Here is a 23,411-nt window from a genome sequence, read left to right on the forward strand (position 1 = left end):
AAAATAAATTTGCTTGGAGGTGAATGTGACAGTGCACTCCCAAATACTGTAAAAAATAAAATCCATCCTGGGTATTCGCCTATCAATAGTCAGTAAATCCCAAAGATTCCAGCACCATTGTATCTTATTTTCAGAAAAAGTCCCTTGACGTAGTTAAACAACTACTTCAGAAGAGTGAAACACTTGCCAAGTAGGTGAAAACCCTTAACATTTTGAGAGCCGGAAAGAGGCTGGACTTCAGTTCCCTTTCTTCTCTGCACTGTATGCCTTTATGTCATGCACAGCCTATACAACTGTACGAGACAGTTCATAATCTGTTCACATGCAGAGCTAGTAAATTTTACATATCTTTCTATCCCTCAAATATCTAGAAACCATAGTTATCCATACCCATGTTCTATATATCCTTGACTCCTCTTTTCTAATTTTGACCTTCTATTCCAATCTTTCACACTTTCTTGGCCTTGTTTTCACTTATGTTTAATTACATGTTTTCTACAAATTACATCAAGTCTTTGTGTTGTGAAGTGTTAATAGAAAATCAATAAATACATACACACACATCCCTAAAATCAGCTATGCCTTGCAGAGCAGCTAAAGAAGCACACAATACATTTTTACTGAGTCATGTTGAGCTGAACTAACCTGATATATTTTTATATCCCCAAATATAAGATGGATAAGAAATCTTTCAGTCATTTTCCATAGGATTGACTATCTTGTCTTTGTTAGAGCTCTACTCATGGTTTGATTATTACAGGTTACCATGTTTCTTTTCAAAACTTGACTGCAAAGGGTGAGGCTTTTGGCTCATTAAAAGTCTTGAAGGCATATCACTGAAGTCATATCACTGAAGGCATAACTTTTGAGCCAGACTATTTATCAGAGGGCACAAGAGGCTGTTATTTACCACAGACTAAGCTAAACAACAGGCAGAAAAAGTCTGTTTACTGAAATACAACACAAAAAGAAAGACAGAATGGGCACCCCTGGGAAAGTAAGCAGAACATTTCTGTATCCTCATGATCTAATAATATGGGTCTGGCTGTTAGAACTTGAATATCTTAACATAATTAAATACTTGGGGATATTTCTTAGGGAATTAAAAGCCTGTTGACCAAACATACCCTGGGGGATGAGGGAGAGCAAGGGGTTAGGATTTCAGAGAATGCCAGTAGAAACCCTATATGCAAAACAGGAAAAGAGACACAGATGTACAGAACAGACTTTTAGACTCTGTGGGAGAAGGCGAGGGTGGGATTTTATGAGAGAATAGCTTTGAAACAAGCACATGAGACAAGGATAGTGTGGGACTGTGATGTGAAATTTCTAGCATCAAGACTGGACCTCATTGCACTGTGACTCCTTTCATATTGCTCATGGGTCATTACTGCAGACAGTGACTGAAGCCATGAAATTAAAAGACACTTGCTCCTTAGAAGAAAAGCTATGACAAACCTAGACAGTGTATTAAAAAGTGGAGACATTACTTTGTCGACAGAGGTAGAAAAGATAGAAGGCAGATGGAGAAGAGGATGACAGAGGATGAGATGGTTGGATGGCATCACCGACTCAATGGACATGAGTTTTAGCAAGCTCCAGGAGATGGTGAAGGACAGGAAAGCCTGGTGCGCTGCAGTCCATGCGGTCAAAAAGGGTCAGACATGGCTGAGTGACTGAACAACAACAACAAAGAGGACAGGAATAAAACGATTGCGTCAGCAACACTGTGACCCAAGACATTTGCCTCAGAGAGGCAGACGGTGAATGTTAAAATCACTGATGGCTTTCAGCGTCCCTTCTGTTTCCAGCATATCACTTCTCAAAGTCTCTTGTAAAAGAGCCATGTAACTATCCATCTGAAGCAGATCTTAGAAATGGTGTATTAGTTGACAAGTAAGATGAAAGATAACTGATGACTCATTTGGCATTTGAACAAATGAATTAAAATATTTTATAGGATTCCTAAACAGATTTGAGGATGGAAAATCAAGAAAACAATCTCTCTCTCTCCCCTTCTCTGATTTCAATAATGTCAGCAAAATTCTTAAATTAAATAACTACCCAAACCAGCTGGACAGCTGAAGGCTCTTCACTGAGATGCTCCACTCTTTAATTTCCACTTCTGTGAGGGGAGGAGTCTGGTGGGCTGCTGTCCATGGGGTCGCACAGAGTCGGACACGACTGAAGCAACTTAGCAGCAGCAGAGATGAGAAGCCTTACCTCTCCTATCTAGACCCATGAGATGCAAGAACTGGGCTGGGTACAAAAAAGGATTAGGAGATGCAAAGAGACAGTCATTCAGGAATTTGCAGTCTATACGCATCATGATGTTCATGGTTCCCTTCATCTCTAAACAAGCTAATTTTCTAATATCTTCACCATTGCCACATGATTATACAGCTATTAAATACTGGCTTAGATTCTTGAAGATATATCAACATTTTCTGTTTTGTAAATCTGCTCTTGTGAATAAGTGATACACAGGTGACATTTTGTTACTTTGAAATGGTAGCAAAAGAACCTAGTTAAGTAAAATATTATGTGAGCATAGGCAGAGAAAAAGCAAAGGACCAGAAAGGGGGTACCTCAGAATCTGGTCCAGCCCTGCTTCCCACGTGTTCTGTCACCAAGGATCCAGTTGTTAGTGTCTCTGACCTGCACTCCTCATATATCAAACACAGGTGTACATAAGATGATCTCTAAGGATTACCAAGTTATCTGTCCAGATTTGTATTGTTCGGAGAGTCTGTAACTGTAAAGACTAAGTTGGAACCTGTTTATAACTCTCACCAATTTCTTAGGTTATTAAACATAAAGTGACTGTACTATGGGAACAGAAGAAACCCTTTTCTATTGAGGAGATACACCAAAGGCAAAAGAAGTCCATATTAAGGTAATCACCTGAGAGTGCATCAGTTCAGTTCAGCTCAGTTGCTCAGTCGTGTCCGACTCTTTGTGACCCCATGAATCTCAGCACGCCAGGCCTCCCTGTCCATCACCAACTCCTGGAGTTTACTCAAACCCATGTCCATCAAGTCGGTGATGCCATCCAGCCATCTCATCCTCTGTCATCCCCTTCCCCTCCTGCCCCCAATCTGTCCCAGCGTGAGGTCTTTTCCAATGAGTCAACTCTTCGCATGAGGTGGCCAAAGTATTGGAGTTTCAGCTTCAGCATCAGTCCTTCCATTGAATACTCAGGACTGATCTCCTTTAGGATGGACTGGTTAGATCTTCTTGCAGTCCAAGGGACCCTCAAGAGTCTTCTCCAACACCACAGTCCAAAAGCATCAATTTTTCGGCGCTCAGAGTTCTTCACAGTCCAACTCTCACATCCATACATGACTACTGGAAAAACCATAGCCTTGACTAGACGGACCTTTGTTGGCAAAGTAATGTCTCTGCTTTATAATATGCTATCTAGGTTGGTCATAACTTTCCTTCCAAGGAGTAAATGTCTTTTAATTTCATGGTTGCAATCACCATCAGCAATGATTTTGGAGCCCCCAAAAATAAAGTCTGCGAGTGCATATAAGCCTAAAATTTTATCACCCCTACTTTGAGTATATCATTATTGTGATGTTGGATCCTTAAATAAGGAAATGTTTCCCAATTTTCAGTTATTAACTCTCATTCTGTTTTTTTTAATTGATAAGGCCATAGTAGGTATAAAATTAATGACTTATTGATTAAAAAACAATTCTACTAATCTGCTCTATATAACTTTTATTTGTTGAATTTTTATTGACACAGTGATAAAAATGGTTAATCATTATGACTAATGACTAGTTTTAAAATCTTCTGGGTATCAAATAACATTGAGATTACTTTTCACAAAGAATAAGGAACTCATTTGTGCCTGGAGAAATAACAGCTTCCTGGAACATTCCCCCCACTCCTTTGGACAGAGCCTAACCATTGTTTTGGTCACCAGGTTATTGAATAGTCATTGCTGCCAACTTTCTTTGACCAACTCTTGTTATCTGAGCACTGTAGTAGCATACAATTTTGCTCACTTCTCTTCTGCACACCATTCTCATTCCCTCTATCTTTCATCAAGAGGAAGAACTAACTGTAAAAATCTTACTTTTGTGCCTGGTAACAAACTGCATTCTAGTTCCCTCACAGGAGCATCAGTTTACTTCAAAAAGACAGATTCAAAATACAGCCAGAGGCAACAGTACTATAAATTCCTTAAAGAGAGAGATTCTGGTTTGATGGTTGATCCTCAGCTCAGAATTTGAGAATCAACACTATTATATTGGGCAGTCATCCAGCATAAAAAATTATAGTCTTTTCAAGAAAGAGATGAATGTCTTCCCAACTGTAAAACAACCCCTTTGCTGGTTGGTGCAGTGTTCTTATCTTTGAACCCAGATGTTGGCAATGGGAATCTGTCAAACAGATGACCACGTGATAAAAAGAAGCAATATTGTCTAAGTTTTCAGTGATTGTGGGACATGAAGCCACTGGGGTTGTAGGCAGCATTGGAGAAGGAGTCACTACCATGAAAACAGGTGTGCAAATGTCAAGCCACAAGTCTGAGATAAGCAGGGTTGTCTATCCTATCAAAGGAAATAGTGCAACTAGGAATTATCAGAGGAGCCTTAATGAATTTAGGAGGATAAAAGGACACAAGGAAAATGGGTTGTATAGAGTGAAATTTAATTTGGCAAAGTCTCAACCTTTAGCAAATAAATTTGATGTGCTTATAAACTTTAGAATACAGGCATACATTGTTTTATTAAACTTTGCTTTATTATGCTTCTAATAAAATGCTTTTTTTTTTTTTTTACAAATTGAAATTTTGAGGCAACCCTGCCTCAAGCAAGTCTATCAGTGCCATTTTTCCAATAGCAAAATTTTTAATTAAGATATATACACTGCTATTTTACACAATGCGATGGCATACTTAAAAGACTACAGGGTAGTATAAGCAATTTTTTTATGCACTGGAAAAACCAAAAAATTTGTGTGACTCACTTTACAACAATGGTCTAGAACTGAACCTGTGATATCTCCAAGGCATGCCTCTACTCTTAGGCAATTCTTGCATGTGGCATGGGCTCAATTCACGTTCATCTATTTCATCCTTTAATATTAATGGCCAACACATTATATCATGTTTTCCCTCTAGATGACAAAGTCATTCCCCACTTTCTGCCTCAGTGTAGAGAATGCAATGCTTGTCACTACCCATCTGGCAACCTTTGTATAAGGACAGAGTAGGTTTCAGTCATTTTTCTCTAATGCCATTTAATTGTTCCTGTGCTAATTTTTGAACTGAATTAGCGTGAGTATTTGACATATCAAACAGCATTACTGGTCATGGAGTCCTGGCTGATGGCACCACTAGATTTGCGTGCAAGGGCAAGCCAGTCTATCACTTCTTGAGCACCAGTACATTCACTGAGTACACGGTGGTGGGTGAAATTTCCATTGCTAAGATTGATGATGCAGCTCCTCCTGAGAAAGTCTGTTTAATTGGATGTGGATTTTCCATTGGATATGGGGCCACTATTAAGATTGGCAAGGTAAGAAGCAGGGTAGGCTAGTTCTTATTTTATTTTTTTTTAATTTATTTTTTTATTTTATTTTATTAGTTGGAGGCCAATTACTTCACAACATTTCAGTGGGTTTTGTCATACATTGACACCAATCAGCCTTATTTTATTTTTTAAATGATTTTTTTTTTTAGGAAAACTGAAGATTTTTTTTTAAAAAGCAATATTTTTGAAAAAATCTCATATGTTTCTACACAATGCCAAATCAACTGGAAAAAAATGAAAAATTCAGATTCAAAATATCATTTCTGAATAAGAGAAAATAAAATCTCTAGATTTAATTTTGTTTCCTTTGTATTTCCTTCAATTTCTTTTCTAAAATTTAGACTCACATCTAAAATTAATCTCTTTTCACAAAATAAGTATTAATGCTGGGGTGTTAATTTGCTAGAGCTGTTGTAGCAAACTGCCACAGACTGAGTGGCTTAAACAACAGAAACTTATTGTCTCACATTCTGGAAACTAGGAACCCCAAATCAAAGTGTTGGCAGGACTGGTTTCTTCTAAGAGTTGTGAACGAAAGGTCTATTCCAGGTCTCTCTCCTTGGCTGTCTTCTCCCAATGTCTCTTCATATCACCTTGCTTCTATGCCAGTCTTTTTATCCAAATTTCCCCGTTTTATAAGGACATAAATCATACTGGATTAGCTGAAAAAAACCCTATCTCCAAATGAGATCACATTCTGAGGTACTGGGAGTTGAGACTTCAACGTATGAATAAATAGTTAGGTGGGGGGACAAAATGCAACCTCTAATGGCTAGCATATAGTATGAAAACATGAAAGCTTAAGAGTGATTATTTGGACTCAACTTATGTCAGAGGAACTGAGGAGCCTCTTGATGAAAGTGAAAGAGGAGAGTGAAAAAGCTGGCTTAAAACTCAGCATTCAAAAAACTAAGATCATGGCATCCAGTCCCATCACTTCATGGCAAATAGATGGGGAAACAATGGAAACAGTGACAGACTTTATTTTCTTGGGCTCCAAAATCACTGCAGTTTGTGACTACAGCCATGAAACTAAGACACTTGCTTCTTGGAAGAAAAGCTATGACCAAAAAAAAAAAAAAGAAAAAGAAAAGCTATGACCAATGTAGACAGCATATTAAAAAGCAGAGATGTTATTTTGCCTACAAAGGTCCATCTATAGAGTCAAAGCTATGGTTTTTCCACTAGTCATGTATGGATGTGGACCATAAAGAAGGCCTAGTGCTGAAGAATTTATGCTTTTGAACTGCGGTGTTGGAGAAGACTCTTGAGAGTCCCTTGGACTGCAAGGAGATCAAACCAGTCAATTCTAAAGGAAATCAGTCCTGAATCTTCATTAGAAGGACTGACATTGACGCTGAAGCTCCAGTACGTTGGCCTCCTGATGCAAAGAACTAACTCACTGGAAAAGACCCTGAAGCTGGGATAGGATGAAGATAGGAGGAGAAGGGGATGACAGAGGATGAGATGGTTGGATGGAAGGACCAACTCAATGAACAGAAGTTTGAGCAGGCTCCAGGAGTTGGTGATGGACAGGGAAGCCTGGCATACTGCAGTGCATGGGGTCACAAAGTGTCAGACACAACTGAGTAACTGAACTGACTGACCATGTCACTCTTAATGAGTAGAAGAAATGGGTAAAATAACACACAATTCATAAATACTAAAACCATTCCTACAGACAATCCTGTATGTGGTGGTCTCATCCAACTCCAAAGTCTTAAAAATTGTCCATATGTTAGTTGAGTTGAAATTTCTATCTCCAGTACTCTCTCTGAACCCCAAATTCTCTCATCCAATGCCATACCTGACACCTCCCTTTGAGGATCTCACAGGTTTCTCAAACTGAGTATGTATCAAATGGAATTCTTAATTTTCTTCCTCCCTGTCACCCAGCCATATTTATACCCACTCTAATTTTCTTCATCCTCTATCTTCCCTCTCCATCACCTTATATACAATCCAGCAGCAAGTCCTGCTAACTTTACCCTCAAGGTATATTTTAAATCTTTCCATTTTCTTCATCTCAATACCATCATCGTGTCTTCACTGAACCCAGTGGCCTCCCTTTTATTGTTTTCATTACTCCTCTTGACCATCCCCAGTAATTCTCCATTTATAAGTCAGAGTAATTTTATAAAACATAAATTGGTCTGCATTACTTCTTTGCTAAAAATCCTTCAATAGCTTCCATTCTTGGAACAATCTCATCTCATCCACTATGATCCACTCACACTCACCTCTCATGAGATCTGTAAGCCTGCTGAGCTGTCCCTGCTTTGCATGAAAATATTTACATGAGGTATTCTAATTGTCTGGAACGCTCATCTACTGAGCCCTTATGTGGCTGCTTCCTTAACATTATTCTCAGTTTAAAGATGACCTGCTGGGAAAAGATACAATACTGGAAGAAACAGAAAAGTGAAAGTGTTAGTCACTCAGTCATGCCTGACTCTTTGTGACCCCATGGACTGTAGACTGCCAGGCTCCTCTGACCATGGGATTCTCCTGGCAAGAATACTGGATAACCATTCCTGGATAGCCATTCCCATCTCCAGGGGCTCTTCCTGAGCCAGAAATTGAACCCAGGTCTGCTGCATTGAAGGCAAATTCTTCAAACTGAGCCACTAGGGATGAAACAGAAAGACTACCAATTTAGCTTTCCATCCTAGTAAAATATAATCTAAAAATTAAGGAGAAAGAAATGCATGTTTTCGCAAAAAAAAAAAAAAAAAAAAATCACCTGCTTGCTCAAAGAAGTTCTTTATTTCTTTCTATCCACTCCATCTAAGCAGGAATCTCTTTCTGTTATTCAAGGTAACATGATTGCTTCATTAATAGTATGATCCTAAATTTCAAATTCTCATACCTTTACTTTTCACTAACCACAAGCTCCAGGAAGGTATGGACCAAGTCTCTGTTCACTACACTGCTTAGCAAGGAGTCTGGACACAGTAATGACTCAATAAATAATAATTGGAAAAAAAGAGATGTATGAATGAATAAAGAAAAGGGATGTCCAAATAAAGGAAATATATGTCCAAAGGAAGACTAAAAAGGTGAGGAGTTTGTGGAAAATATACATATGGCTGTTCAAACAGATTTATTCCAAGAAAAAGATGAGAGAAGGGACATTGGATATAGTTTAAATTAGTATTCTACTTTTTTACTGTGCTAGTAAAACTACCAGAGAAGCTATGAGAAAAGGCAGAACATGCCCAGTTTAGTTTCTGACCACAAAGAATTCATCAATAAAATTTGTTGTGTGGATGAGTGTATGATGAATGATATTTGAGAGAACGGTCACACGGATTTCAAAGCTCCAAATTCAGGAACTGAACTGAGAGATTGAGAGGCCACAGCTGAAATTATAGCTCATGGAGAGTGGGTATGGCACCTCTGTACCCACATAAATCTCTGCTTATAAGTTTAGACATTTCAAAACACATGCATAGATAGGTACAGGTCTTTCTGTTTTCAGGTTTCCTTGCTCCCTGCTGTGTAATAGGATTAAGAGTGTTCTAGCAGGAAGATGGCTTTTGACTAGAATCTTCTTTAATATAGCATGAAGTAAAAGTCTTAGTTGCTCAGTCACATCGGACTCTTTGCAATCCAGGGACTATGCTCTGGTTGCATAGTCCACTGGAATTCTCCAGGCAACAATACTGGAATCAGTAGCCATTCCCTTCTCCAAGGGATCTTCCCAACCCATGGATTGAACCTGGGTTTCCTGTATGATGGGCAGATTCTTTACCATATGAGCCACCAGGGAAGCCCTAATAACACATAGTACAGGGTAAAAATTCCTCAACTGATTTAACTACATTTTCTTCCTGAAGCTATACATGGATTGATAATCTATTTCAACATGGAGGTTCAACTTTGATGAAAAATACTCAGTTACGATCACTAAGAACATGCTGGTTGGTTAAACCAAATCTAAAACAAATCTGGCATGGGTTTGTGCTGTTTCTGGGTTCTCTTTGTGGCACTGTCCTGAGAATGAGTCATTTGGTCCTAATAACTCATCAAAGTGATCTTCTGAATTTCATGTTCTGATACTGGAGATATTTTGCAGGTTCTACCTTTTGACCCTAGGTCTAGCATTTACAGGACTTGTCTCCCCACAGGTCACCCCTGGCTCAATTTGTGTGGTCTTTGGCCTGGGAGGAGTTGGCCTTTCAGTCATCATGGGCTGTAAGCCAGCTGGTGCATCCAGGATCATTGGGGTTGACCTCAACAAACACAAATTTCAAAAGGCCATGGCTGTAAGAGACACTGAGTGATCAGCCCCAAGGACTTCACCAAGCCCATCAGTGAAATGCTATCAAAAATGACAGGGGACCCTATGGGCTACAGTTTTGAAGTTATTGGGCATCCTGAAACTATGGTAAGAGCCTCGATAAGGGGAGCCACATGGTACACAAGCTACCTTGATTGCACAAAGGTAGACTTATTTTCCATAGCTTTACTGATAGTAACTACCTACCTGGTAATCATGAAGCAGCTGCACCTAAAGCCATACACAAACTTACGTGCAGGTCTGCCTGAGAAGTTAAGTATCACATCATACCACCCTCATGTGACCAGACTGCGAGGGAGACAACCATCGGGGCAAAGTGTTCAAGTATTAATCTGCTTTGTATATATGGCATTTTCTTTTCTTTCTTTCTTTTTTTTGGCAACAAAGATTACATCTCTTGAACTTAATAAGCCAAATAGCCTTAACTGACTCTCTGGGGAGAGAGCAGGAGAACAGGGCATGGGTGGAGGGGCTATTCCAAATTTGGCAGTCTTTCCTCAAAACCATGATGTAGCCAATTTCTCACACTATATCTGAGCTTCGCTTTCTCTTATCTGAATTCTCTCAAAATAGGAGCCTTCAATTCTCTAAAATATGCCTCCCTTGTGGCAGCCAGTAGCACCAGACTTCTGCTTAGATCTGAGGACAGATCTTCTGAACTAGAAAGCCCCAGTCTGGGTTAGGGTAAGAAAGGAGAACCGCAATATGGGACACAGTCACTTCTGCTCCCAATTGAGCAGTAGACTAAATTCGCTCTAATACTTTTGGCACCTTAGGAATAAGTAGTCTTTACCACTGTTGTCATTACCCTTCCCTGGCGTCACTTAGAATTATTACATAACAACCAATACCACATTTACACAGTCAATATGAAATATTGGATATTGTTAGGGTCTGTTGATTTCTAGGTGATAGTTTAATGAACATGGGTCTCTAATAAGTAACATCTATTGCTACAGCCTATCAAGCATTCAGAAAAACTATTAACGAATAGTTAATGGGCAGATGACCAGAAAATGTGGGATTAGTCTCAGAGCTGCAACCAAGAAAGGGATTCCTTTGTCCTACATTTTAGTATTTAATTTTCATACTAAACTTTAATTAAAAAAAAAAAAAACTGGGTCAATTGATTCACTATAGGTAATTTGATTTAGTTTAGTTCAAATGGCTTTCTAAGCCTTCTCAAGTGGTGATATTGTTCTGAAAATATAGGAAACTTCCCCCTGCATTTTGCTCCATGGTAAACTGAAAATGCCATGAACACTGACCACATTAATTTCTACTTTCTGCCTTAAAAGTCAAATGTATGAGCAAGTTTAAGTTGTGACTGAAATTGTGTTGAGAATTTTTTAAAGTAAGCAAAAGGCATGTGGGCCTAATTTTACTTCATGACTTGGAAAATTGTCAGGGAATGTTTGACGGGAGGATTCCTACGTGCTGTCTCTCATGAGTCCCTTGTCCCTCTTCAAGCGGAACAGCACGTTCCTCCCAGGGACTGAGGTCACTGTGTGAGTCAGGCTGGGGTCTCCTTTAGTAAACATTCTCTTTAGGACAAAACTGCTTAATCTCCTTCCCCTTTCTTGAGATATGGATTGTCTCCTGACCTTGTGACTAACATTACCCCTTGTTCCCTTGGTAACGGTTGCTGTACGTTTGGTTTTCTGATCTCTATCATTCCCAAAAGAAGTTTCTTGTACCACAGCCTCTATATACTCATAGGAAAATCATTAAAGCACCTTTGCTTCATCAGAGCTTAGGTCCCCGGGTCTTTTTTGTCTCTCTCTCTCTCTCTCTCTTTCTGGCTGACTCTCTGGAGCGTGGAGACCCGTTGTGCTCACTTTTCTGCCCGGGCTTCTAAGACCCCCTCGAGAGGGCGCCTGGTGCCTTCGTGAGTGATGCAAGTCCTGTGTCAAGGACTCTATTGGTCCTCTGCGTAAACCAAGGGATATCAGCCTCTTTCTCTCTTTCACTTTCTTATCGTCGACTCTGTACCACAAGGTTCCGGTCCATTAAAGGACCCCAACAGAAAATAAATCAACTATTAGAACCACAATCTACGTAGGGTATTTCTGAGTCTGTAACATGAAATGAGAAACATTCTCCTTCGTTCTAAACTTAGATTGATGCCTTTGCATCTGCAACCTGAACTATGTGGTCAACGTCGAGGTAGGGGCTCCTCCATCAGCCAAGATGCTCACTTACAACCCAATGCTGCTCTTCACTAGATGCATGTGGAAGGGATGCATTTTTGAAGGTAAGAACGACAGAGCCTCTGGCCTGAGAATGTGGCTTTAACTCTGTGGACAATGAGAGAAGTCTCTTTTTTCATCATATCCTCCCTGAAAAGTCTTTCTTCCAAGAATGGATATGAAGTGATCTAAAATGAAACTGTGGTCATGATGGTACAAAAGATAATCCCCCTACCCTGACTTACTGCTAGTATTGGTGGGCATATTTTTAATATTAGCATCTGCAACTCAAGTTCTCCAAAGGCCTGAATGAGAGGCTCCAGCACTCTCTGTTGGGATGATTTTATGGAACAGAAATTTCTGATTTAATCTATTATCTTCAACATACATGAGAATGTGTATGAAAAACAGAATTTATTTGATTCACTAAATAGCATCAACAGAAAGTTCTGAATCTAAAGCCAAAATAAAAGGGACTATCCCATTTTATGGGGATGATTGAAATTAACACCAGAAAGACTGACACAGACAATGGTCAACTCAGTCCTGGTCTTAAATGAACTATCAGTAGGATTTGATACAGCTGGTGGCTCCCTCTTTCTCAAACACTCTGTGCACCTCACTTCTAGATATTACTTTGTTGTTGCTGCTGTTGTTCTTCCTGCTCCCTTCCTCCTCCACTTCTTTCTCCTTTATTGTTCCTCCTCATCCTTCCTCACTGGTCATTCCTTCCAAGAGTCTTTGCTGGGTTCCCCACATCCCTAAGATTCTAACTTTGGTGTGTCCTAAGGTTCAGTGCTCACTTCACTTCTCCTCTTTATTTAAATTTCCTTCCAAGGTGATCTTCTGTGGTCTCAAGACTGTAGATACACTCTACCCACAACACTTAAGTTTATATCTTCAGCCTAGACCTGAAGACATAAAGGTTGCTTACCTGGCATCTCCACTTGGATAGTTGACAGACATGTGAACTTTACCTGCCCTAAACCACTCCTGCCTCCCAGTCTTCCCGTCTCAATAAATGATGACTCCATCATTCCTGTTGATCAGGCCTCAAACCCTGGGTTATGCTCTTTATCTCATACCTTGAGTATTTCAGCAAAGCCTATTGTCTCTACATTCAAAGTATACCCAGGATTTGATCATTTCTCACCAGCACCATCACTTGTCCAAGTCACCATCACCTCTTCCTGCATGATATCAATGACTTAAATGGTCTCCCTTGAACTGCAAGGAGATCCAACCGGTCCATCCTAAAGGAGATCAGTCCTGGGTGTTCATTGGAAGGACTGATGCTGAAGCTGAAACTCCAATACTTTGGCCACTTCATGCAAAGAGTTGACTCATTGGAAAAGACCCTGATGCTGGGAGGGTTTGGGGGCAGGAGGAGAAGGGGAAGACAGAGGATGAGATGGCTGGATGGCATCACTGACTCGATGGGCATGAGTTTGAGTAAACTCCGGGAGTTGGTGATGGACAGGGAGGCCTGGCGTGCTGCGATTCATGGGGTCGCAAAGCGTCAGAGAAGACTGAGCGACTGAACTGAAATGGTCTCCCTGCTTTTGCCCTTTGTCTCCTAGAGTATTCCCTACAGAGCAGCCAGAGTGAGACTATTAAAAGGGAAATCCAATCAGGTCACACTTCTCCCAAACACCTCTAACGTCTTCCTTTCTCACTCAGAGTAAAATCTCAAAACACGTGATGGCCGAAAGGCCCCATGTGATCCGGCCCTCTGAGCCCAGCCGCTACTACTGCTCTCCTCTATTCTCGACACACCGGCCTCCTCACTGTTCTCATAGGCCAACACTTCACCTCAACGCCTTTGTAATTACTCTGCCTTCTCCCCGAACTACTTTACCCCAAGATTTCTGGATAGTTCCTGTCCCTTATGTTTTTGTTCAGATGTCACCCTATCAGACTGGCCTTCCCTAAGCTTTAAAAAAATCACGTTCCTTCCTCACCTCCCTAGCTTCAGCCTCTGCACAACCTACTGCCCCCACTCTATTTCTCTCCTTCGTTCTTGTCATTGATGATGTACTCGGCAATATTTCTTTACTGTCAGTCTCCCTGAACTAAAGTGAGATGATTCTTGGGCTTTCTGTTCTTCCTGAGATCAGGGACTGGGCATTTTTTTGCCCCCATCATGTTCCCATCCCTGAAATGGTACCTGGTACTTAAAGTGAAAGTGTTAGTCATGCAGTCATGTCCAACTGTTTGCAACCCCGTGGACTGTAGTCTGCCAGGCTTCTCTGTCCATGGGATTCTCCAGGGAAGAATACTGGAGTGGGTTTCCATTTTCTTCTCCAGGTTATCTTCCTGACCAAGGGATTGAACCCAAGTCTTCTACATTGCAGGTGGATTCTTTACCATCTGAGCCATCAGGGAAGCCACCTGGTACTTAGCATATACTCAAAAGGCATTCAGTAAATATGTGAGTTATACTTCTAACTCATCAATAATCCATAATATCCCTACTTCACACTAATAGTCAAAGTGAGGAAGCTCAACTTATATCTCTTATTGTTTATTTATCAATTAGTCTTATTTCCTCTAAGGAGCCCTCTGTGAAGAATCTCCTCTGTACCAAACAGCCTCTCATTTTTTGTGTCCCAGGTACTATGGAAAGAGAAAAGGTGTGGCCTCACACTGACCATCGTCTCTGTCTCTGGTGACCTTGACAAGTGTTATAGCAGCCAGGCACTGAGTGGGTTTAAGAGAAAGTAAGAGAAAAGGAAGTGGAACTGAGAACACTGGAGACAATTCTTCCTGTAAAGTAGTTTTTCTGTAAGAGGAGAAGAGATATGAGGTAGCTAGAAGATGTGGGAACAAGAAAGCTTTTTCATGGGGTTTCTGTCTTTGTTTCTTAAGAAGGGAGAAATGCAGTTCCATTGTGTGCTACTGAGAATACCTTTACCATCCAGGATAAAGGTAACAGTACAAGAGAGAGAAGGAACAAATATAAGATAATAAAATATAAAACTCATTTAGTAAACTCTAAAGAGAGCATGTGTGCTTATTTACAGGCAGGAAAAGCTGAGATCATGTTCCAAAACTGATGATTTCCTGGAAAAGAAATTTGACCTGGACCAATTGATAACACATGATTTACCTCTTAAAAAAATCAATGAAGGATTTGAACTGCTCAACTCAGGACAAAGGTACCTGCTTTTTTATGGTTATTTTGTCTCCTCCCCATAGACTACATTTTAAATGTAATATTTATAAATGTATGTTTCCCTCATATTTTATATTATTTTATGTAGCAAGATTGATATAGACTTACAAAAAGAATAAGTCTTCTTCATAGACTTATTGTGTCATTGTCCTATAAAATAATTTTTTAAAACTTCTGTACTTTGGTTTTTTAATACTAGATTGATTTCATCTTAGGTATTTTTATTTCATCACAAACCTGCTCACTTCTTCAAGTATTGCCACAAAATTTCCTTACTTTGGAGTTTTTAAAGTGCTTTTTTAAATTGTGTTTTCTTCTAATCCTTGAAGATTAGGCTTTGTTTGCTTACTTGTTTTTTTAACTTTTGATTCCCTTCAACTATTTCTACCACCCCATAATCCTACTTATGGCAACCACCAATCTGTTCTCTGTATCTATGAAGTTGTTGTTATTTCAGATTCCACATTCAACATACAAGTGAGATCATATAGCTTTTGTCGTTGACTGACTCATTTCACTTAGCATAATGCCCTTGAGGTTCATCTGTTTTGTTGTAAATGGCAAAATTTCATTCTTTTATGACTAAATATTCCATTATACACACACACACACACACACACACACTTTATTCATTCATCCATCCATGGACACAGGTTGTTTCCACATCTTGGCTATTGTAAACAGTGCTGCAGTGAGCATGGGAGTGCTCCCTCTCATTTTCCACAGTTGTTACCTTAAATTCAGTTATCTCTCACTGACCATGTTAACACAGTCATATGATAATAGGTCTCCTGCCTACTATATTTTACCATATTGGCCAGAACTTCACTAAACTGCTAAAACTCAAGTTGCCCCAAAATATCAATACCTTAGCATGGTTTTGAAAGCCTTTACTATTAGACCACAACCTACTTTTATTTATTAATATGTCGAGTCATTTAAAAGCACCCACCCTATCACAGGATAGAATTTAGCACCCACCCTATCACAGCCTCTGTGCTAGGCTCTGGGGATAAAGCCAGGGAGTAACACTCACCTACTTTGCTCCTAGACACCCAGAAGTCTAAGCTCACTGGATAACCCTTCCTGTTCACATCTTCATAGCCTTATTCATCCTTTTCCTTCAGAACTTCCCTTCAGGAAATCCCTTTCCTCTTGTCAGCTTTTGCAATAGTACTGATGCTTCAAGAGTCAGCTAGGATACTCATCTCAGAGACCCATAGAGAGAAAATGAATGGTGGAGACCTCAGGCCCGGAAGGATTGCCAATAGCAGAATTGACCTGAAGTTTCCTAAATCAGGCAGGAAGGACAATTGCATAAAATGTTTTTGTTTGGAAGGTATGGAAACAAATCACTAAAAGCTGTCATTTTACATTTCAGTCTTCAGGCAGAAGGCTGAATGTCCTAACATTTTGAGGTTCTAGGTGACAGAAAGTCTGTGTTGTGTGATGGTGACCTGAACCTTCCCTTTTTACACTTTCTCTGCTCTGACCATGGATCTGTTTCATAAATACAAGCAGAAGCACAAGATTGAAGATATATTTATGAAGATATATAGTCTTCATGAAATAAACATTCAGTGTCTTATGAGCACCTGGGAATTAGCAGGGTGCTTGGGTCAACAATATTAAAATTTTTAACTTACATGTTCTAAAGCCAAAATTATATATTTTGAGATTGTATATATGTACATATATCATACATATATGTACATACATAATATATATTAAGTACATATACATATACTTGGATTTTGATGCTAGAATAAAGATTTTTTAAAAGAATTTTACCCAGCAGATTTACCCATAAAGATATGACACATGTATTTCCTACACTAATATTAATTTTATGGATAGTCTTTAACACATTGTAACTATTCTTTTTGGGTTCAAATGTAAATATTTTTAAAAAGCACTTGTTACAAAAAATGTTGAATTAGGTTTTGAAAACCGCTCATTGTAAGTTACTTGATTAGGAAAGAAATAGTGAAAGGGAGGATACAAGGGAGAAACACATTTTAAGTGATTAACTTAAGGAATCATTTTATAACTAGATGAAATTGAAAAGCAGAGTATAAGAGATTTGTCAGCATACATGAATATTTCAGGAAAATATGTCTTTTTATAATACTATTTCCAAATTGGGAAAAGAGTATGTCAAGGCTCTTGACATACTTATTTAACTTATTTAACTTATTTAAAGTTAAATATTTATTATTTAACTTATTTAACTTATATGCTTATTTAACTTATTTAACATATGCAGAGTACATCATGAGAAATTCTGGTCTGGAAGAAGCACAAGCTGGAATCAGGATTGCCGGGAGAAATATCAATAACATCAGATATGCAGATGACACCACCCTTATGGCAGACAGCGAAGAACTAAAGGGCCTCTTGATGAAAGTGAAAGAGGAGAGTGAAAAAGTTGGCTTAAAGCTCAACATTCAGAAAACTAAGATCATGGCATCTGGTCCCATCACTTCATGGCAAATAGATGGGGAAACAGTGGAAACAGTGAGAGACTTTATTTTGGGGGGCTCCAAAATCACTGCAGATGGTGACTGCAACCATGAAATTAAAAGACACTTACTCCTTGGAAGGAAAGTTATGACCAACCTAGGCAGCTTATTAAAAAGCAGAGACATTACTTTGCCAACAAAGGTCCATCTAGTCAAAATTATGGTTTTTCCAATAGTCATGTGTGGATGTGAGAGTTGGACTGTAAAGAAAGCTGAGCACCAAAGAATTGATGCTTTTGAACTGTGGTGTTGGAGAAGACTCTTGAGGGTCCCTTGGACTGCAAGAAGATCCAACCAGTCCATCCTCATGGAAGTCCCTCCTGAATATTCATTGGAAGGACTGATGCTGAAGCTGAAGCTTCAGTACTTTGGCCACCTGATGTCAAGAACTGACTCTTTGGAAAAGACCCTGATGCTGGGAAAGATTTAAGGCAGGAGGAGAAGTGGATGACAGAGGATGAGATGGCTGGCTGGCATCACCAACTCAATGGACATGAGTTTGAGTAAACTTCAGGAGTTGGTGATAAACAGGGAGGCCTGGCGTGCTGCAGTCCATGGGGTTACAAAGAGTCAGACATGACTGAGTGACTGAACTGATAATACTATTAAACATACAATTTCAGCTACAATCACAGTATAATATATATATATATATATATATATATACATATATATATTACATATATATCCTAATATTCAGTTTAATAAAGCAGTCCCTAAGTCCCTATTTGCTTAGTAATGACTCCATTTAACAAAATAATGTTTTTAATTGCATACATCTGCACTGGCATAGCTTGCTATATCTATTTATGTTTTTGCTGTCTAGTTGCTAAGTCATGTCCAACTCTTTGTGATCCCACGGCCTACCAGGCTTCTCTGTCCATGTCTCCAGACAAGAATGAGCTGCCGTTTCCTTCTCCAGGGGATCTTCCTGACCCAAGGATTGAACTCACGTCTCCTGTATTGCAGGTGGATTCTTTACCTCTGAGACACTGGGGAAGCCCCGTATCTATATATACAATATACTTAAAATTTTTATTAAATTTAAAGATTTTATAAAATGTTTTGTGGTGATTTTTTAAGAGGGTAGTTCTATTCATTATAAAACTTTTGTTCACTAAGGGTAAAGCATTAAGACACCTATATAAAACATATGAAATACTTTGTAAGAAAACTAAGTAATGTGGGTACAGCAGAAATTAGAGGTTTCAGTATACAGCTTGTACATTCCTGCCTTGGGAGATTGCAGAAGTCTAGGTACTTAAGAGTATTTACTTTTACATGATGAGTATTTCCCAATGAAAAGTGGCTTGAACCCAAGGGGTAAAATTTCTTTCCTTCGCCAGTTTCTTGATCTACGCTTAATCTAGGCTTAAATAACAAAGCAAAACAAAAAACAGCTGAAATATCTAAAAAGGTACATTAAATTCCTTCGTGAAGTACCTTCATCATCAGCTGTTCAGCTATGGCAATTCTCAAAGCACTTATAGTTACAATTTATTAGAAAATATATACATATACAAGCAATACACACGGACACACACACACTCTCCACCTAAGAATCGGAGACTTCCCTCATCCATTAGCAAGGTCTGCAGTCACAACCCAAACACCTAATGTAGGAAAACTGATCCCCAAAAGCATTTTTAATCAGAAAAATATGTAAAGTATATTGATGTTTATGTTCCTTACCTCAAATTTTGAGAAAACTTGTTACACAAGTTTGTATATATCTAAAGTTATATACAAATACAGTTACATCAGAAGAAATGAACCTAAAAAGGAATAAACATTTATCTCTCTCAGACCAGCTTTTTAAATGGACTCAACTTTATGCCTAGAGTTTCTTAAAGATTTTATTTTTTAAAATGTTGTGTATGTCACACATTTTTAGTGCTTATTATGAAACTTTGTGAAATCGTTTCTCGGTTCTGAGCTCGCCATGGCCAAACAGTGAACAGAAAAACCTTCTTCAATCTTGCCAGAGAAAACCTGCCTATGAGCAGTTTTTCAAATCACCAGAAAATGCTGGTCCTAAGCAGAGATCAGGAGATTGATAGTTTTTATGTATTTTTCATTTCTAATCAACAAAGCCATGAAGCAGTGTCAAACTGACTTCTTGGTTGTTAAATCAGAGGATTAAAGAAATGGCTATAAGAATGTTAAATAAATATCCAACTTCTTGTTTAAAAAATAATCTAAAACTTTATCTACTTAAATCATGAGAGAGAGATATTAATTTATTATGCAATTTTTCTTTTCATTTCCACCACATACCAAGCAATGAGTTAGGTAAACACTTAGCTCATGGTGGTAAGTAAAACAAATGTGGCTGGCCTCTGCCCTCACAAAGCATATGGTGTAGCGAGACACCCATTAAATAAGAAAGTAAATAAACATGCAAATATATCACTTAGACATGTGATGTGTTAACTAGGGCAGTGACTAAAGCACTGTGTTAGAGAAAAAAAATGGAAGGAAGGAATCTTTCAACTTTCTATAAGGTGTCTTGGAAGGCCATTCTGAGAAGATGTAATGTAAGCTCACATCTGAAGGATGAACTGGAAAAGGCCCCATGAAGAGAGGGGCAGAATTCTTCCAGTTGGAGGAACCACATATCCAAAGGCCTGTAATCTGGAAAAGTTGACCATCTCCTACTGGGAACTGAAAACAGGTCAGAATGGCCTCAAAACATTAATAAAATTCTAAATGCTGATTCCTTATGAAGACTTTTGTATATTTATCTCAATAGTTAGCTTCTATATGCAGTTGTTCAGAGAAGAACATGCTTTAGCTATTACCAAGATTAACATTAAATGATTTTTACTTAGAAGAAGAAAATGGCTATAGATAGATAGATATAGCTTTCCCAGGAATACTCTTTCCCCCATGACCTTAACTCCAACCTGCAAAATTCTCCCCATCAGCATTTTCTTTGTTTCTCACTTCTCTCTGCGTCAAAAAGTTTTTCTATTCCTCTGTAATAATTAGCTGACTGAGGCCTCATAAACTAATTTGCCATACTCACCTCCTTCATTCATATCTATTTTATTCATCTTCTTGTTTCTGACTCCCTCATAGAACTGGATTCCCTTCACCAATCAGCCTTAGATTCCTGCAATTCTTCCCACCACTCTTCCGACACTGCCAGTCACCCAACAGGCTACAGAGAAGTGAATTATGTCTTTTCTCTGAGAATTCAACTCACTATACACTCAGAGTTTTAGAAGATAGAGACTGTGCTAAAATTTTTTTCTTAAAACAATACCTAGTAAAACATTCTCTGCCCAATGAACACTGTGCAGACATTACTGACTGATTCACAATTAAGTTGAGAAGATTATATATTTCTGGCTGTGTCAAATGTCCAACTAAATACATCATCATGCTAGTCAAAGAATTAAAGTAGCAACTACTCTTTCAAGTAGCCAAATATTTATTTATTTTTTTTTGTAGCCAAATATTTAATTGCAAATTTGGCTTTATTTTTCTCTACTATAAACAAATAGATTCATTTAAAATTCAAGTCAACATTTTAATTAGGAAAGTTTCTTGAATTTGCAATTGCACATTTGGAGAAAAATTATTTTAGATTGTTTAGTATTTTATGTTTCAATGCAAATTTTGTCAAGGAACCAAATCTTACATAACGATCTGGAATGCCTCAAATATAGTATGATTCATTCATCACAGCCTTGTGTAAAACAAACTTTCCTACCAAAACCCCATGAAGTACAAATACTGTACTATGGTCGTAGATTATGCAAGTTTAGTCAAAAGCATGATGTGGTAACCTAATTCAGAAGGTCTGGGTTTGAAACTCAGTACCTGTTTCCTGAGGTCCCACCTAGTTCTAACTTTTGAAAGCTATAATAAGAATGAGGGCTCTTGGTTTCTCTTTACTTTGGAAAAGATGACTGAGGATCACCTCCCCAGGAATGAAGGGTGCTAAAGCACTTTCATTTAGTTTTTGCAAAATAGGGGACACATGCTAGTGAATTAATTGTGGCAACTGAAAATCAGGGAAAAAAGGTGTTTGCCAGGAAACCACCGAAGGTTCTGGGGAACACTTGGTTGAATCTGAAAGAAATTCTTGAGTTTGATCAAGGAGCAAATAACTAGCAGCGGGGGCAGGGAAGGGGGGAAGGCGGGTAGAGAAAGAGAGAACACAGTTTTCTCATCAGGAGCTCAGCCCTGGCACTACCAAGAGACCCTATTTCTCCTCTACCTGCTTCTAGAAGCTTGGTATGGCAGGATTCTGGCCTAATTTGGGCTGTTGTCCCTTTGAAACAAATTACCATCATACTATGTCATTTTGTAAGAATGTCAATTTCCCCAAATTTTACAGTTCATCTTGTGTGAAGGATATTAATATCTATCTTTTTCTTCTCATTGCTTTGAACATCTCAGTTCATCCAAATGATTTCCTCTAACTGTAGTCGGGGTAAAAATGAAGAAACTGGGCAACTTCCCTACACTAGATGTATATTTCAGAGGCTCAACCAGCCCCCAGCCACCAGACTTAGGACTTTCACAGAAGAGATGAAGCATGTTCCTTTGGTGTTAGTGCAATAGGCGATGCTTGTAGGAACAGCAACAGGCCCTGAAAGAAAGCACCTAGCCATGCCCAGAAGTCTCCACACCGCACTTAGGAGGCCTCCTGCATGAGGCCTCTCCACTTTCAACCAAGAATATTTTTCTCTTTCTTAAAACTTACACAAATGAAATATCCTCATTGCTTTACCCTGAGACTAGCCTGGCATTTTGACCTTACCCATGTGGATTGTCTCTCCACCTCCAGGGAATAACCACCTCGCTACTCCACAGGCAATGCAAACTAACATGACCAAAACTAAACCCTTTGTTTTCTCCAAAGTTGATCTGCCTCCTAGTTCCTCACTTTGGTCTTGTGGCCCTACCATCTACTCAAACTCAAAAGCCAGGCCCCTTGCTGGAATCTTCCCTTTCCATCAGCTTCCACAGCAAATGATTTCTCAAGACCTCTTGATTTCACCTCCAAAACCACAAATCCCTTGCCCTCTTCCCTACTACCAAGTTTCCCCAGTTTGTGATTTGTTCTCTTATCTCTTGCCCAAATTCCTACAACAAACATCAACACTAGTCCCTGCCTGTTACAGTACAGCTTTGAACAGACTTGTCCAGATCCTCGAAGTCCAACCACAGGAACGCCCACAATGAGCACTCTTTTTCTGTTTTTTAAAGTACCAAAAAGCTTTCAGAGTGCAAAGAGGAAGTGGCACCAACCCCTCCTTGTACTATATCCTCTTACCTGAGGCTCAGAGCAGGCTATTTCACAGCCTCCGCATGGACAGGAAGTGCAGGGTGGAGACTGGAGGCCTGTCCACTGTGGAGCAGCTCGGCTTCCACCCTGGCTGACTCCTGCGAGGCGAGTGTGAGAGAAATGGACATCACCTGAAAAGGGTGGGGAGCATGCCACGCTCAGGTGCACTCTATCGACAGACCTCGCTGATGCGAGAGCTTCCTATCAGAGCAAGAACTTATTGCTCCCTTTCTCTTAAAAAGCAGATTTATCTTTCACTGGTTTGTTTCCCCTGAAGACCAAGATTGAGGATCCTGAGTCTAAATACCATGGATTTAACTGCTTTATCTTTTTCCAAAAACAAGCTTAGTGATACTTTGGGAATCATGGCA

General features: G+C 39.2%; 1 pseudogene; it reads left to right on the plus strand.

The window, feature by feature from the left end:
- Window positions 1-949: 949 nt before the first annotated feature.
- On the plus strand, window positions 950-23,175 carry LOC136147876 (all-trans-retinol dehydrogenase [NAD(+)] ADH7-like; annotated as a pseudogene).
- Window positions 23,176-23,411: the final 236 nt, after the last annotated feature.

Source organism: Muntiacus reevesi, chromosome 16 (genome assembly GCF_963930625.1).
Source record: "Muntiacus reevesi chromosome 16, mMunRee1.1, whole genome shotgun sequence".
Lineage (NCBI taxonomy): Eukaryota > Metazoa > Chordata > Mammalia > Artiodactyla > Cervidae > Muntiacus > Muntiacus reevesi.